The 18,404-nt window shown below is 40.0% G+C and overlaps 1 long non-coding RNA gene across 2 annotated transcripts in view; it reads right to left on the bottom strand.

Moving 5' to 3' along the window:
* The window catches only part of LOC110398660, a 118,221-nt gene extending 101,123 nt beyond the window's left edge, over positions 1-17,098 (bottom strand). For both annotated transcript variants that reach the window (XR_002438530.1, XR_002438528.1), the window contains exon 1: positions 16,791-17,098. This is a non-coding gene — a long non-coding RNA (uncharacterized LOC110398660). The remainder of the gene's footprint in view (positions 1-16,790) is intronic.

The following is an 18,404-nucleotide window of genomic DNA, read 5'->3' as shown; positions in this document are numbered from 1 at the left end:
AGCTGAAAGAATCCTGTTACTGGGAGGCATAACTGTAAAGTGAAGCTTTTGAAGACTTATCTGTATGCAGAATAAATGGTACCAACAATCACTTCCTCCAGTCACCATCAAACCCAAGCATATCAGTGATGTTGTGCAATAATTTCTCAGTTTGAACTAACACTAGGAAAACTTCACAACATATGAAGGAGTTAAGGGGGAGGAGGATGTTTCCATGCAATTGTTCAGAAAATCCAAACTTGTTCGCATTGTCTTCTGCCAATACTAATTCTCTTGGAATCTACTGAAACTTTATGGTTTTAGTACATAGCACTGCAGTTACATGCAAATAAAGTGGTCTTTTTCAGTGTGGGATATAATAATTAACCAATACCATTTCTCTTGTTTTATTGTGGCAAGAATGTCTTAAGTCACATTTCCCAATATTGTGATGCAATAGTCAGCATAGACTTCAGATACCATGCCCTTGTACTAAAAGTTGGAAAAGGGGAAGTAAGATCCCTCTGCCCTATTTCCTGGCCCTAACATATGTTATTGGGTGTTGATCAGGCCAGTGCCAGCAATTGTACTTTACTGGTAGTTCAAAAACCACTGCTTTTCCAGTGTTTATCTTAAAAAATCCTTCATGGGATCAAATACAGTTTCTAATAGTAAAGATGATTAAAAGGGAGTCTTCTGCAGAAGCACAGAATGCAGTAATTGTCAATCTTGTAAGTTCCAAAAATCAGGATAGAATTGCCATGCAAACCAACACGCAGCACAAGCTCCTAAGCGTGAGGGCAATAGAGAAGGCAAAACTACTTCATTATCTGCTTGTCAAAACTAGAAACCAAGACAAAGAGACTGGAGATTTGAAGACAGAGTAACAGGGACACTGACCTCAGCAGGAGCCTGAATAGCAGGGAAGCATCAAGACTGCAGAGGAGTAAGGATGGACATGCAAACTGTTTCACTTTTATTATCACCCATGGAGGAAAAGTAAAATGAAGGCAGCTGAAAAATTGCAATGCACTCCAGCAGGGTAGTGAAGGTCAACCTCAGCAGGAGACAATGCATTCTAATGAATACTTCCTCAACTCCTGGAAGATTAGATTCAGCACATCTTTAAATCCTACCAATACATTCAACTGATCCTAAAAAGAACCTATTACACATGCAAACTGTGGAAATATATTATTTTGTTCTGGCAGAGCTTGTCAAGTACAAGTTTCTAAAGCAAGCCTTGTGACAGGTATCTATAGGTATCTATAATCATGAAAAAAAAAAAACATACATAACAGGAACCACCTGTGCAAAAAACACAGCTAGCAGTCAGTACAACTCCAATAAGAAATTTTTAAAAATCTTCAAATTTGTTATGCGCACAGGCTGGAAGTCTTCTGCTAATGATCAGATTTGCTCATTAAAAAGCTAACAAAGCTAGTAGGATGGAATAGATTCCTATGTCAGTGGATTAGAAAGCTCAGTGAACCTAAAATGAACGTTTGCATATTTTCATTCAGTACTTAGGTTCATATCAGCACAAAATTCCCAATGCATATCAGTGCATAACAAAGGACAAAAGAAGGAGTCTCAAGCTCAACTGCAACCAGATCTACATTGTATCTGTTTCCCAGACACACTTCTAGTACACACACACTGTACATCAATAATGGAATATCAACAGCAGCCAACTATCTGAAACTGCTCTGAAGACATCTAGGCTGAAGGAAGTTGTGGTAAATGGAATTAAACCAAGTGTCATGGTTTTGTGATTTTCGGTTATTGGTATTCCACATCATAACATCATGTAGTGAATGTACCTGGTTCTCAGAAGAGAAGGACTACTACAGTCCCCACGGCACTTTGCTCCTTTGTTACCATTTTCCAGCCGGAGGGAAAAGATAGAAGCTCGCAGTATAAAAACTTGCAGATCACGAGACCTCGTCCCTTTTTCCGCCGTCTCTCGTCTTGGCAGCACCTCGCTCTCCAGCCGTCTTATCGTCGGTAGTAGAGTAAGGCCTACCTTGATTTTGGGACATTCTCTCTCTCTGTATTGGATTTATCAGCTTAAATTGTAATTATATTGTATTATAGTGTGTTGTTTTGCATTCCGATATCTTATTTAGTAAATTAGTTTGTTTCTCCTCAGATTGTTGCCGCTGTTCTTTGCTCTCAGGTCCATCTCCCTACCGTTTTCCCCTTTCCCCGGGACGTGGGCCCTTGGGTCCCCCGTCCCCTTTGTCACGGAATCGGGCCTAACGCCCGTAAACCGTTGACACCAAGACACACCTTTAAGTGACAAATTGCTTCAAAGCCACTCACACTTCAGTATTTGAGTCTTGTCTGCCGGCACAGTTGGTCAACTGCTTACATTACTTGCCTAACATCAGCTCTCAGTATCTTGCACTGCCTGACCCTGACCAGCCCCTGAGAGTTGCATTTACATAAAATGAACTGTTAAAAGCTTAAAATAGAGTCATGGAACAAACATGGAATAAATAGCGGGGGGCAGACACAAACAAAGACAAACAAATCAATAACACAGAGATGTGAAAAAGAATCCCATTACACTATCAATATTTATACTGCTATTGCCTTCTGCTCCATTTCACATGTCGCAGAATGATATAGTGGAGAGTGGGTTAGAAAGAGCAAGGAATGGGGTAGGTAAGGTTAAGCCAGTAGCAACCAAGCTTCATTTTCAACAAGATAGAGTGTCCTGGAAAGCTACTTCTTCCAGCCCCAGATATGCTTCCTGCAACGTGCATCCTAATGAAAACCTTAACAGCAGTTGGACTTGTATCCACTACATCATTTTGGATGGTATCTCATACTGCAAACTTAGTGGCACTGGAATGAACACATTTCTGAAGGACAATGTAAACAAGTGAGGCTCACTACACTGCAGTGTTGTCCAGTTTTGAGGAGTTTCCAAGCAATATGTTAAGACTAAACCTTTTTCAGGATTTCCGCTATACACAGGACTCTACTGTAGAGTCACAGTTTGTGAAGTTATATTGCTATGCTTATTAACATTCCAGGAGTTCCTTTTTCCTGATTCTAGAACACAGTCTGATCTTGTGCAGGCAAAGTCTCTTGTTTGTTCAGCTGTTAGTTTTCCCCCGTTTGAAACGCTCAGATGTGCTTGGACCATAGATATCACAGTTACATTATAGTGTTACAGGAGAGAATTTAAAGAACTTGTGAAACAAACATTTCTACTTCTTCAATGAAAGAGCAATAATTTCTGTGTTATGCATCTGCCAATAAAATTGATGCCTTCCAAGGATATGCCTGCAGAAGAGGATGCAGGAAAAATTAATGGAAGGGAACACACTGCAGGCACGACAGCTGATAACTTCCCTTCACTAGAGAGAAAACAAACAAAACAAAAACAAATCCAAGTTCCATGCATTTGTCTGAACCCTTCTTTTCTTTTGGCTCAAAGCTTGCTTTCTGAGGTATGTTTTGTGATAAGACTCTAACTTACTTACCAAGGAGACAAATGGTGGGTGTCGCCGTGTGGCAATCAACATCAACCGTGTGAACATTCGAAAGCATTTCCTTCAGGGCTGTTTGCCCCAGGAAGAGAGTGCTCAGGAGTGTTTACTGGCGGAAGATCTGGCCTGTGACCAAGTAGCACCAGCTTGGTATGTGAGACTGGGGAATGATACCATCATATCCTGTGAAAAACAGGATGCGGATGGGCACCTTCATGCTCCCTCTTATCTGCTGGCAAGGCCCGGAAGATGGGTTTTCTGCTGAAATCCCAAAGCCAGAAGCTGCCACTCCAGAGAGAGCTGACTCAGCCACTAACTGTCACTCCAAAGAGAGCTGACTCGACCAATTTGGACTTGTAAGTAAGTTCGTACTGCTGTTGGAGGTTGTTGTCGACCAAAGGGGTCGTCGACCAAAGGCGGTTGGCAACCGAACAACAAGCCCTGATGACCCATCACCTGAGAAGATCAACGTCGGCGCTACAAACAACGCTGGATCCCTGGTGGTGACTATCTCTCTTGCTTTCTCCAAAGACTCCTTGCTTTTTTCATCTCTTTTCTATTGCCCACCTTCCCTTCCCCATCTCCCTAAGCTACTAGGATTTGTAATAAACTGGTCGGGCTAACATTTTACCCGTTGTGTCTTAATCTCGCCGTCGGGTATACATATATTAAAAGAACCCCTTCTCCCTCCTGTAAATTGGAGCGAGACAGCAGTGTTCCCAGATGTTAATCTAGCTATAAAATATGCCTTAGATTCCGAAGTAACAGACAGACAGAAGGAAAATGAGAGGTAACAGTGCGGAGAGATACGTTCTTATGTTTTCACTTCTCTTGTATAAACGTGAATCTAGAGTCACTTACATTGAGGAAAATTCACTTCAATTCTCATAGACAGACATTTCTGCACTGTTACTGTGCTAAGCATGATCTGCCATTTCAGCAAACAAGACATATTTGGTTAACATTTTCTTAAGTTAACATTTTCAACATCTTAAGTTAAAATGTTCAACATTCACCACAGTCTGTCTTGAGGGTGGGGCTAAGACTTGAGAATTGCCAAGAAACAAACCGTTCTTCTCATATCAAATTGTTTTAATCATTTTTTGTAGCTCTCCTTCACCACAGCACGTCTTCACCTGATAGTTCTTGGTTTAAAAGCAGGCAGCCATGTCAGATAATTAGCAGAAGGTCTACCTGAGGGGTTTCCTGGGTAATTTGCAGCTTGACTGACCTATAAAAAAACTATTGGGTTATAATTCTGTGGCACCTAAAAGTAATGGGTGTTAGCTCAGTTCAGCACTACTTAATTACTTTTCCTTCAGTTCAAAGTAAAAAGGAAATCATTTATTCTTCAAAACATTTCAGGGGCTAATTTAAAATAATTGACTTCAAAAGAAAATATGAAGAAAATGTGAAATTCCTAACATGTTAAAAAGTAACAGCTGTTACCGAGCTCCGGAGACCCCTTTTTGTATTGTTCTTGCACGAAAGGAACCTAAACCCGGTCCTGGCCAAATACCACACACAGCATCAATATGATGTGCAGCAAAATGGCGTTTATTGGTAAAAGCTAAAGAAATATATAGTGTTTCTTATCTTCTTGCTAGACTGTTCCAGAAGCTCATGCGGTGCTCCTGGCCAATCATATTGAATCTCCCGCTTCTGACCTGTCACTTCCTACAGGCCATACACGGAGTTGTTGTTCTCCTAAGAAGCCCAATCCCCTGTGTCCACGACACAGGCTCGGCCTCTCAGGCGAACCAATAACAAGCTTATGGGGAAGGGCCTTTCCGCGTTACAAACCGAGGTCCGCAACACGCCTACTACAACAAACAGCAGAAAAAAAAAAAAACAAAAACCTTTTGTTTTACAGAAATATAAATTTTCACCCTTGAGTAGGGTAAGTCCCATAGTAGCACTCACCATGGCTCAGGAAGCATACAACAAGAAAATAAGTGACATTAGGTCTTTAAGGATTGGCATTTTTGTACCTAACATATGTGGTTATTTCATTCTCATTGGATTCTATTCAGGAATTCACATATCTTCTACTAATGTGAATTTATAGAAGGGTTTCTTAGCAGACAAGGAGCATAACCATAAATCCAATGGTACCAGGACTCCAGTGTATCCACACACAACTGTCTGTACCTCCATCTTATTCTTCATGGTTCTGAAATGATAGAATGATCAAAATTTATTGTCCACTTGTAATGTCTTCTAAAAGGTGAAACTGTTCAATTTTGAAGAAAGGCAGAACAGAACAAGAAAAAAGTCAAGATGCTTAAGCAGACTAATTATGCCACTTCATTTAGAATTATTTATGAGTTACTTCCAAAACCAGAGCTCACATCCTTGTCATATACTTTCTCTCTGTTGTGAACAGAAAGTGACAGCCATTTCCTGGTATGCCCAAGATCCCATCCAAAATTGCATCCACATTGCCACTGGCATGGACAGTCTCACTGGATAAACAAAGACTAAGCAGGATGGAGCTCCTTGAAATCTACAAAGCAGCTGTTCACATTTTTGCCACTTACTTGGAAAATAAAATATCTATGTTGATGTTTGTACGCTTGGTAAGTAAAAGCACAGACAGTGGAATTTAGCACTTCTGCTAATTCCAAACATTAAATAATCACATCTTTGGCCTCAAATCACTCAACTCAGTTAACAAAAAAAAAAAAAAAAAGCAAAATGCAACAAAAAGAACCCCCCAAAAATCCAAACAAAACAGCCAGACACAAAACTCATCCCCCAAACAAACTAAAATACACGGGAACAAAATCAGAGTGGGTGTTAAAAAGGAATCTTCTTGTCTTCTTGTTTCTGAACCTTAGAAGACCGTATAGGGGAGAAGGCTGAAGGCAAGCCATTGAGCACTACCCAGTGTGCACTATGGAATAAAACTTCAGCTGCAATGTAAATAGGCACTTACTTATGTATCTATCTACAGGGATATAACAGTCTAGTTAAGAGTGATCAAAACATAAATATAGAAGTGTAAACTTGCACAACATAGAATTAGAAAATAGAGTTCTTAGGCTACATAATCATAACTTTATAGCAAATAAGTATTTTATATGAACTCCTATGAGCCATTGTAAGGAGGCAGAGTAATGCAACCCATAGCCAATATTCAGTAAATACAGAATAAATAGATGCCTACCAGGGATCAGATCTAGCCTTTACCTTGCCAGCTATATTAAATTTGCAAATCTAACTAAATTTGAAATAGTTTACATGCCCCAAGTTAACATCTTTGTGGTACGTGCTAGAGAAACATGAACACTTTGTTATTCCAGCCGAATGACTGAGCTGAGATACATGCCTCTGTCCAGACTCAATTTCCTACCACATTCATTTTGCCCATGTGGTCAACAGACTTCTCATTTTCTGCAACTGAATGACCCAGTTTACTCCAAAAATATTTTCTCAAAGTGAATCTGCAAGTGAAACCAATCTGTGCAGAGATAATTTGTGTGTTCTTTCACTGGAGGAGAAAAGACATCACATCACAACTTCTGGATTTCCCACTACAGTACTGAAGTCAGAGTTTGTCAACAGGGTACAGAAAGATGCTTACTGAATAAATTCAAAGAGAAAACAAAAGAAACTGAATAGCTCAGAGACACTCCTCAGGCAGAAAGAAGATTAATTTGCTTAAGAAATTGCTGAGCTACCAACTTACACCTGGTAGATAAGTATTTCCTCTTCTCTTCTGCAGTTCAGCCAAAAAGTACCTATTCCTACTGCTTCCTCTAGCCATAATTACTGACTTCAACTACTTCTTTAAGAAAGTTGAATTTATTGATATTTAGAGGTGGATGTCAGTTGAAAGAAATGTCTCCCAAATTTCATATAAAATAAAATGAAATCTAAAACACATTTTAGTAAGAATGTTGTCCTCAAACACATTTACATCTCTTAAAACCTACGTTTCTTCTGCAGTAGTATTTTTTGTCCTGGCAGTACAGATTGTGCAGTTATAGAGAATTCACAGGTTGGGGAATTTGTAAAGAGAACAATAAACAATTTCAGATTAATGGTAAGATATTGATATCTGATATTTTAATTAGGTAGCCTAGATAAAGACTGTGCCCCTCTCTCTCGGGTCTATCCAGAAGACTTGCTTGAATACAGTCATAGAAATCTCTAAAACAACTTGGTTCCTGCAAGTTTTGTGAAGACTGATAGCTGGACAGAGAAAGACAGCATGCAAATAAATGTTCAGACTGGAAGAACCTCCCCAGTGCATGCATTCATGAAACACCAGCAAAAAAAAAAAAAAAAAAAAAAAAAAAAATCTATCTTTGGAAGAGTCATCACAAAAGGCATAAAAAACAATATGTGTAATGCTCACATCACATCTTCAGGAAAAACAGTCTTCAAGAATTTCTGCTGCATGAGAACATATTTTTCCTCCGTTAGAGTTCATCCAAGCTCTGCATCACATCAAAATGAGCTATAACACATCATGGCACATCTTTGCTCTTTCCATTGAAATGGCACCTGAAAGATGCTGAGCTGATAATTGCACAGAGATCTCAAACACAGGAACAGTATGCAAGCGCAGCAATATCATAAGCATACTGAAGATATTCCTAAGCCTCCTGGTCCAATGGACTTTAATTAGTACAGATTTGTGAAAACAAGAGCACAAAACTTGAGGAGGCTGCAACCAGCAGCCCTGTCTATTCTGATGAAGGCTGAAGCCATCAGCATACATGGGAAATGAAACTGTACAAACACTAGGTAGACAGTCCAATGTTGAAAAGCATACTGGATCTTATCTACATTGTTATTTCTGGATTCATCTCAAGACAAGCCAGAGGAACGTTGGCAGACTTTGTGATGGTAGATCATTCCTATTTTGGAACACATACAGCAAGCTTCCTCCTCCTGACTCTTGCGCCAAAGAAAAAGGGACTGTCAGTGAAGTGGTTAATGCAAGGAATCCAGCCAGACCACAGCCCTGACCTCCTAGTGCTCTCTAAGCCATCAAGGCAATCACAAGTGGGAAGTTCAACTGGGATTGTGTAACACTTGACAGGTGGGAATCCTGACAAGCAAAGAGCTCAGAGGCTAATTGATCTTCCTTTTTTGTTCAGCAAACATTGCTGGTGATCAGAAGGGCAGTACATAAGTGGTTGCATACAGCATTAGTTCCTTAAACACTCTAGTGCATTTTGAAGTATTATCAAGTTTCTGGATGTAGAACTATGGGTACATTTAGCCCACTATCTGAGAAATCAAGAATTCCATTCATTACTGCTGATTCAATGACCCTACACACATAATCAATGGCTAAACTGATAAATGAGAAGACTTCTTAAAAATCTATTTCTTGAGTGCTGGAACTAAATGTTTTATTCTTGACAGCTGTAATTTATAATCTAGTGACAAGAACATTTGTTCCAACTGTTCAGGCCTATTTTGCATAGCAGAGAGGGAGCCCACAGCACTTCCAGAATCAGCTGCCTCGATTGTACTGGGAACTGCTCGATCTATTTAACATATTGAGTTATTAGCTAACTCAAAACAATCAGCAAACATTCTTAATGTTCATAAGTACAACACTCATTGTGGGAACAAGGAGGCTGTGTTCTTTAAAGCTTCAGGAATCACAAAATGCCAGAAAAAGTAAAACAAACTAGTAGCTTTCAATACGAGGGCATAATTTTTTCATGTGGTTAAGTGATTCCCTCCATTTCACTGGGATGACTCATGCCATGTATGCTCTGTGCCTGTGTTTTATCATTCAATTCACACATTACTAGATCTGAATCTGATCATTTTAGGTGTAATAATCAACATTTCTACAGTCTCTTATTTTCATTTCCACATACAGCTAGCAAAAACTGGGTAAATTTTTTTCTCAGAAAGCTTTCCCCAAAAAGCTGACAATCTTTTTATGCCACTGGATGGAGAAGGGTAATTCCTTGTTTCCACCGAATGCTGTTTCTGAACACTCAAGAAATACTGTTTAGGATTATTTTATCCAGAATATCCCACAATTCTTTTAGTTTTCCCAGCAGAAAATGGTAATTCAGACACAGAGCCAAAAATTTACTTTATGATATCAACTACATGATCTATTCAATCTCATACATAAAAAATATAAATTAACATTTCAGTAAAATAATCTAGTTCATGACCAACTAAAATGTTATTTCAAACGTTTCAAGGTCTATGAATACCATACTTCTTGGGGAACGACTATTTAAATGGGTTGATAGCGATAGGACAAGCGAGAATGGTTTTAAACTAAGACAGAGGAGATTTATGTTGGATATTAGGAGGAACTTTTTCACACAGAGGGTGGTGATGCACAGGAACAGGTTGCCCAGAGAGGTTGTGGATGCCCCATCCCTGGAGGCATTCAAGGCAAGGCTGGATGTGGCTATGGGCAGCCTGGTCTAGCGGCTGGCAACTCTGCCCATGGCAGGGGGGTTGAAACTCGATGATCTTTGTGGTCCTTTTCAACCCAGGCCATTCTATGATTCTATAATTCTATGATACTTCTCATCCTTGTTCCTATAATTCCCAAAGAGCTTCTCCATTATCTTGGAAAACTAAAGTTGAACTTCTCCAGAATAAAAACTATTGGAAAAGAATAATTAGCACTGATTTATCTTTTAAATCTGTATTTTTAAATCTGTTTCCTGCTAGCAAATTCAGTTACCTAACAGAATCAGCACATACCAAAATGGAACATACCTTTCTCCTTTGCCTTTGGAAATTATTGTTAAGAAATTATTTTGCATATTTAAGAAATATACCGCGAGAGATACGAATAAGCATTTTCAAGGCTACTAAAGATTTCTTTCTTTATTTTAAAGTTCTATGTGGTGCAAAGTAGTTTAAAAATATATTCACACTGCATTGGAAAGAAGCCCATTTTTAATCATTGGGAGCTCAGAAAAAGCATGCAATTATTCCCGGTAGACAGTTTATTATATTTTTAACATTCCTTGCAGCTTCATCTGAAATAGATGGCATAGTAACAGGAGAATTGGAATAAATAGACCTAAGCTCAGATCTCATCTCCAGTGAAGCAAGAGAAGTCACAACTTCTCAATTCATAGCAGAAAAGGGCACCAAAACCAGCATTCTGATAAAATACCAATTTTCTTTTTACATAAGGAATTATTGAGCGTTTATTAGTAGTAGCAGTAGTATTGATCTAAAGCTCAAAGTTTAACATTTCTCATTTTCTCTTTATGTGTGTTTAGCTGGTACTTTTTAACTCTATGTATGTTAGTGATACCTTTATGCTTAAGCAACTGATATGGGTCCAGCGGGTTTCTGCAATATTGGCAGCACATACAACTAGTTGGTGCTGTGACTACGTCTGTGGAAATCTGAATAACGTATGAGTACATTTCTTAGGTGTAACTTTGTAAAGTGCATTAAGACCAGACTTGTGAACTAATGTCAACAGTTTACGGGCATTCGGCCCGGTTCCATGATGAATGGGACAGGGGACCCACGGACCCACGCCCCGGGAAAGGGAAAAGGGAAAGAAGGGTAGGGAGATGGGCCTGAGAGCAAAGAACAGCGGCAACAATCTGAGGAGAAAAAAACTAATTTACTAAATAAGATATCGGAATGCAAAATAACACACTATAATACAATATAATTACAATTTAAGCTAATAAATCCAATACAACAAGAGAGAATGTCCAAAAATCAAGGTAGGCCTTACTCTAATACCAACGATAAGACAGCTGGGGAGTGAGATGCTGCCAGGACAAGAGAGGGGCAGAAAGAAGAGCAAGGTCTTGTGATCTGCAAGATTTTATCTTTCCCTCTGACCGGAAACGGTAACAGAGGAGCAAAGTCCCCTGGGGAATGTAGTAGTCCTTCTCTTCTGAGAACCGGGTACATACACTACATGATGTTATGATGTGGAATACCAATAACCAAAAATCATAAAACCATGACAACTAACTAGAGGCATTTTTCAGCAAAGGGAACACCAGCAAGCTACTAAAGGATATCAGGATGAAAGTCCAGTTGCACACCTCCGTATCCTAAAAGCCAACTTACCTGTACCTGCATATGTAAACGATGACACCAAGCGCTCAGGAATGCAAAACCTTTCAAGTTTTTCGAGATAAATAAGACTCAGAAATCCCACAAATCATTTTCCATTGAATCATTCTTTATAAGGAACACCATTCCCTTCAGATAAACACCACTTTCCTAGCAATTTTCATGCTCTCACTACTCACTTAACCAATTTGGTCTGTACCTACACCAGGCTCTCAGCTTTCATGTTTGGAAGTAGCATAAAAAGACTCTTCAAGGAAACATTTCATTACTTTTTGAGATGCTTCCTCTCCTCTATAGTTGCATACAAAGGGTCAGTACGTTCTTTGTCATTTCATCCTTTGTTGCGCGGAATTCAAAAAACATAGTTTTCTGATAAAGGCTGGCAGTGACCCAGCTGTAGCTGTAGTTGTTTTAATGTTGTAAAAACATATGGGACTCTCTTGTTTTTATCTTTTGGCTTCTGTAGCCTTTTAGAATTGTGCACGACTTTTTGATTTCCAAAATTCTGCTGAAACCAAAACACAGCTCACTGCAAACCGAAAGCCAACATTCCCGTTTCATTTCTTGGGGCTATAATTTCCTGTTCCTGTATCGTTCCCCAGCAGGAGTACACCCATGGGGTGCAGCTGTTCAATGGGGCTCTGGGATGCACTCACACCTTCCCCCTGCTCCGCATGTGGGGAGTGGCTCTGAAGGAGCAACAAAAAAGATCTACTGTGAGCATCTCAGCAGAAGCAGCTTGGGCAGGATAAGCAGCTGTTAATTGTCTTCTGCTTGGTTTCCGACCCCAAAAGAGCAGCACAGACAAGGAGCGGACACGTTGATGGGAGGCTGGCCCTGCTGCTAACAGCTGCAGCAGTTGCACAGGAGATGCAAAGGCCCTCACAGGCCAGCACACTGCCTCCAGTAGCAGCCAGATCCAGCAAGCTGGGGATGAACTTGAGACTGGGGCACACAAACAGCCACAGTTATTCTGACCAGGCTCCTGCCAGCTAAATTTAATGGCCCTAGCTCTTACTCTGAACTACAGATCCATTCTCACCTGCTCTCTCCACGCCACACAGCTTTATAGCCCTCTGTCACCAATTACCTCACTGACCCCCTTCCCCTGCTGAAAGCCACAGTCTCATTATTGCTTTATTTTATGGCGCTCATTTCAAGCTTTTAATCAGCCTTGCTGTCTCCTATGCACTTCTTTCAGTTTTAGCATGAGTAATGCAGGGTGGGGAGAGGAAAAACTGGAAGTGCAACAGTAACCAGGAGGCAGGAGTCCTGCCTCAAAACTAGTGTCTAGAGAATGTAACTCCACTACAGGTTTGCTCACCAAATTTTCCTTAATAATTCCAGTGTTTGACATAACTGTCGGACCCCTCTTGAACGCTGAGATGACATTTCCATCACTAATCCAAGATCTCACCCAAGAACCAGCTCAGAGCCCTCTCATCTCTCTCTGATTCATTCTTCACCCAATTCACCTACACCACATTTCATTTGTATTTTACTACCCACTCACTCCGTTTCATTATGTTCTTATAAAATTCTTTGGTCATCATTAATAATTCAAAGTTATTCAGTATAGTAATGAATGACATCAAGAATTCAGGCTCTTAACACATCATTTATGCATGTGCTGACCTCCGCAGGCCTCAGAACAGATACTTTTGATAACTCATTAGAAATACTCCAACATTTAGGAGGCCTGACTTTTCTTTCCAAAAGCCAGGCTAAGTCCTGACCCTGCAAGAAGTTTATCCCTGTATCCACTAATTTTATTTTCAAAATATTGTTGACTACCAATTTTTCCTTGTACATATCTCAGGCTTCTCAGCCTCTGGTTTCGTCAATCACCTTTCTGGAAAGTTGTACCACATTTGGCATCTTTCAATCCTCAGCTACAAATGTATATATGCAAAACCGTAGTCAGTCTTGCTATCTTGTTCTGTATTCCTCCTGAAAGCTTGGCCTAATAACAAATTGCTTAGCAACTTTCTCTATTAGATATATAAATTCTCCTACAAATTCATAAATTAAAAGAGTTTTTCCAACAAATTCTTCTTCAAGAAGAGTTTGAGTGTGTCAGCTACCAAGGAGCAACAGATGCAGACAACACATTTGTAATTTCTGACCACCTACTAGCTCTAGAGATTTTTCTGGCAGGCTACCTGATGCTGATGTTTCTTAATAGATATCTTTTACTAGTTTTCATGCCTTCTTACAAGAGGTCCTCCAACTCTTTTTTCAGTCCACCTTATTACATTTGCACATTTAACCTGCCAGATTCTATAATCCCTTATATTTTCCTCATTTATATAAAGCTTTAAGCTCTTATAGGACTCCTTTTTGCTTTCAACAGCAATCATCACACTGCTAATAAGCAATGATGCTTTTCTGCCCTTTCTGAAGTGCTTCACAGCAAGCGGGAAACATTTATTCTCTGCCTCCAGTATAGGAACCATGCCATCTGTAACTTTCAGCTTCCTTTTAACAAGCTGGCATGAACTACTTCTCTATTTCCACATACCTCTTGAAGCTAAGCATGGCTGTGGTAGATTAATTTGACCTCCTACAAGGATTCTGGAACCACTTACATTATTTCTGCTGCCCCAGAGTAGCTCTTGGACTAAGAGAGTGAACCAGGTTTGTACACTGTTCAGCAGTAAGTCAGAGGTAGCCTTCTTGCTCAGAGAAATACTACGTGTCACTGTGACAGGGCCAAAGAGTTTTCACATAGCAACAGAGCAGTTCTGAATGCTGACACCGCAGGCAGCAGCTCCCTTAATGCACACAGGACAATCATCCCAATTCCTACAATCCAAGTAGGCTCAGCTCTGCACATGTGTTCCACCCACTGCCAACCAGCAAGAAAGATTATACCGAGGTTGGAAAGTGTGTGCCACATTCTTCATCAATACATGAAGAACCACATAGAATAGTTTACCATAGTTTCTGTAATTTTGTATGACCTCAGTTTTACTGAAGTTAACAAATTCATGCCACTCTAAAACAGAAGTAAAATGCAAAAGTAGATTTGTTGAATCCACTAGGCATTGCTACCTTATTTCTGGGTGTGCCTCCATCTTCCTTTGTAGCCTGAGGCCTTGCTGCATCAGATAGCACAAGAGTTTGCAAGTCCATACAAATTAAAGTCTGTGAATGTGATTCCATATTGTCTTTCAAGATGCCATTTATATTTCTGTCTCTGCCACAAACTTGCTGTGTGACCTTGAGCAAGTCATCAGATCTCAGTGATTCATATGAACATCTCTGAAAAAGGGTATTGCAAAGCTTTAATAACTGGAGATGATTATTATACACAAATCCTCATCATCATTTTCATCTCTATTTTCATCACTTGCTATTTCATTTTCATTTCGGATATGAAGTGGAAAGCTCAGTGGAAATATACAAAATAGATACCATTTCTATGGAAAAATACACTGACCACATTTGCTGTGCCTCCAAGTTCTCCTGCACAAGGATACCTTCCACGCTGCTGCAAATAGGACACATCCACTGCAGTGATGAGAGTGACGTGTATTTGTTGAGGACACAGATTATTGTGCTCACTGCAGCATTAGGTCATGCAAAATAAGGAACAGACTGAAAAAAAAATTCTTTTTTTTATGAGCTCACAACTCAAGTAGGCAATAATGGGGAGGACAAGAATAGGCATGGAGGAAATAACAGTGACCTGGCCAATTGTGCCTGCTAGCCCCACTCAGCTACAGAGCACACACCTTTTGAGACAGGCTGGAACCTCGCCTTCTACTGCATTAATCTGCACCTTACAGTCTCTTAATTTGAGCTTCAGTAACCTACATTCCTCAGAAATAAGAACCTGCAGTACAGTCACTTCAGCCTCATACTTTGCAGGTGATCATGGGAAGCACTGAAGCTCTTCTCCAGAGAGGTTTCTGTCTTCCAAGCAGTCAAGAAAACATTCTGCTTCTAATCAGTGAAGCCAGTGCTAAGCTGTCAGTGCCAAGGTTTGTTGTAAACAAACATAAGTTCTGACATGTTTAGCCAAAGGAATTGCCTAACAGTAAGGGAACTAGATTTTCTAGATATCTCAGAGGCCACAACTTTGTAAGGAATAATGATGCTGAACCATCAGCTGTTGTTACAATGAGAACAGATCTCTTTGTAGTCTTACACTTAATGCCTTTCATATATCAGTAAGGAAGAGTAGTACACTGTGAATGCTGATATGTTCCTGCTGAGCATCAATGGCAGAGGGAGGGAAGGACAAGCAGGATGCTTTGCCCACTCAAACTTCTGTGCAGGAATTCTTGTGGTAATGTCCTATGTCCAACACACATCTGCTTCAAAAAGTGTCCATTAGCACTGTGCACTGGCTCTAAACAGACAGGCTGTTTTTGGTTCAGTTTTGAAGCTTCCCTGGCTGAACACGAAGGAATTTTGGCCCACACATTCACTGCTGCAATATCGCCCTTTTCCATCTGCTGAGAACAAATAAATCAAAGCCAAAGTTCGCACTGCTATTCCCTTGTGTTGTTCAGAAGGCAGATCTTCTAGCAGTCACTTCAATGATCTCTCCTGACACTACATACATGGCAGGAGATTAGAAGCAAGGAAAAATAATATTTAACAGAAGATTTTGTATGGTCACTAGGATTCTTTAAACACATTACAGGAATGAGAAAAATATACCTCTTCTAGCATACTTAAATATTTATGTAGATTAAATATTTATGCACATACAACCCTGGATTCTGCATTCATTTACCAGACATACTGAGAATGTGTGTGACTTCAGCAACATGTTTTTGTCAAGGTCTATGGTTTTATTCCGAATTTACCCATATAGAATCCACACACCTCCTTCGGCGTTTGTAATAAAACAGACCAAACGCTTTATACCCTGTAACATTGTAAGAAACAGATTCTAGCCACGATTAATGCTAACATCACCTGAGGGTCACCAGATGGTGCTGTTAATAGACAGTATGTAACATTATTCTGAACTGATCACAGAATGAAATGAGATAAAACTACAGATCTTAAAATGCTATTCCATTAACTCTATGTTTATTAAACCACCCAAACTGCTTCTTTTCATGGTGTGCTGTGCCTTTCTTTCTGTAAAGGAGAAAAAACTTGGTGTTGAGAATAATATAGTCTATTAAAGCAGAAACCTTTTCAGTTAAAGTTTCCAGGAGTTAGATCCTGTATCAGCAACCTTTTAGGTATCTAGCCAGGGAAAAGAAAGCATGATCCTAAGATACATACCTATGCTCCTGATATGCTGCCTGAGCAGAGGAGCTCCAACCCAGCTCAAGAGCCTCCAGAGAAGTGCTGCCTGGCCCAGCATATGGGTACTCCATGTCTGCAGCCAGCTGCACAGGAATGTGCTTCCAGCAGCTAATGGACTCCTTCAAGACAGCAGTCCTAGACACCTACGTTCCAGCCAACCCTCATGTCAGCACTTAGTTTGGTTTGCGCTTTTGTCATTTCAGAAAATAAAGTTGTGTGTTAAAATACTGCAGGTTCCAAAGCCTGGAATTCACTGAGCCACCACCCAGCTATTTCTGACTGACTTCATTTCTACCTTTTTGCCCCCTGACTAACAAACTAACAGCTGTGAGCATTTCACAAAAAACAAGTAGGTCATCCCCCTGCTGCGCCTGCTTTATCAGATGACCACAAGCTGTGCCAGATGACTACAAGCTGTGCGTGTGGACAGAAACAACCCAGTGTTAGCAGCCCTTAAGCCAAGGAAACCTAAAGTGCATGAAAACAACATAAACACAGGGCTGGGGAAGTGCCTTTGTTAGCATGGTAAGTTTAAAAATGATGGAGGAGATATAATTACCTCAACTTTCAAACAGATTACGTGAGATACAAAGTTATGTGGTAGTTTAGCCACACAACTACACATTTATTGTGGTTACGGGAACCAGAGAGGCCAACTTGGCTATTACCCCAAGAATCTTAAACAGTATACTCTACACCCTCTCTAACTTGGGACAGTAAGCCTGAAAAAAGCTCATTAGTGTATGTTCCAGAGCATGTATTTGGACTAAAATGTATGTTGCTCACCAACTGCAATGTGTTACTGATTGCATGAGATGTTATGTACTTCAATGAATCGCAGCCCTGGCTATTAACAGTTTAATAATGGCTCTGTGAATTAGCATTAAATTACAGTGAATGTTACAGAAGAGGTTCTAATATTTACATTGGTGCCTAATGAGTTCCCCATAATTAACATAATTACACTGAACCACAGAAATTAATATTCAACCAATTATTTTAAAGAGCTATCCAGTCTATGCAGAGACTTTTGGAAGATGACTTCCCAATAACAACAAAGAGGATTCCACAAAAGCACAGGCCCCAGCTCTGCCATTCGTTATGCAGGGGTAAATTTCATTACAGGATTGAGGTCCCCACTGACATTTTGGAGTAAATTAATTTACCTGGTTTCCTAACCATTCACACAATCTCTTTATGATTACTCTAGAAATACTCCAACACAAAGCAGAAAAGAAATTCCAAGTTCTACCTTAGGCATGACTTCCAGCATTTAGCAAACACAACTGAGATAAAACAGTAAGACAGACTGATGCAGAACAGGTACTTAAGTGCTCCCAGTGACTACTCCAAGGATCCCATCAGGTGATGAAATACTCTGCTTATAGTTACAGACAGTTTGCTTTATAAGGCAGAAGGATAAATAAAATACTTTTCGCCTGCAGGAATCTGCAACACCTCACTGTCCTCATTCCTGAAAGGCAGAGTTTAGGGGGAGTTTACAAAGAGATGTGCAAGCCCTCTGAAAGACAAGTGTCTTCAAATTCCCTTGGCATTCCCTTCCTTTCAGCCATCATTACTTTAGTAGCC

This window comes from Numida meleagris, chromosome 4, assembly GCF_002078875.1.
Source record: "Numida meleagris isolate 19003 breed g44 Domestic line chromosome 4, NumMel1.0, whole genome shotgun sequence".
NCBI classification, from domain to species: domain Eukaryota; kingdom Metazoa; phylum Chordata; class Aves; order Galliformes; family Numididae; genus Numida; species Numida meleagris.
The sequence above is the reverse complement of the archived record's forward strand: the minus strand, read 5'-3'. Positions and strand labels throughout refer to the sequence as shown.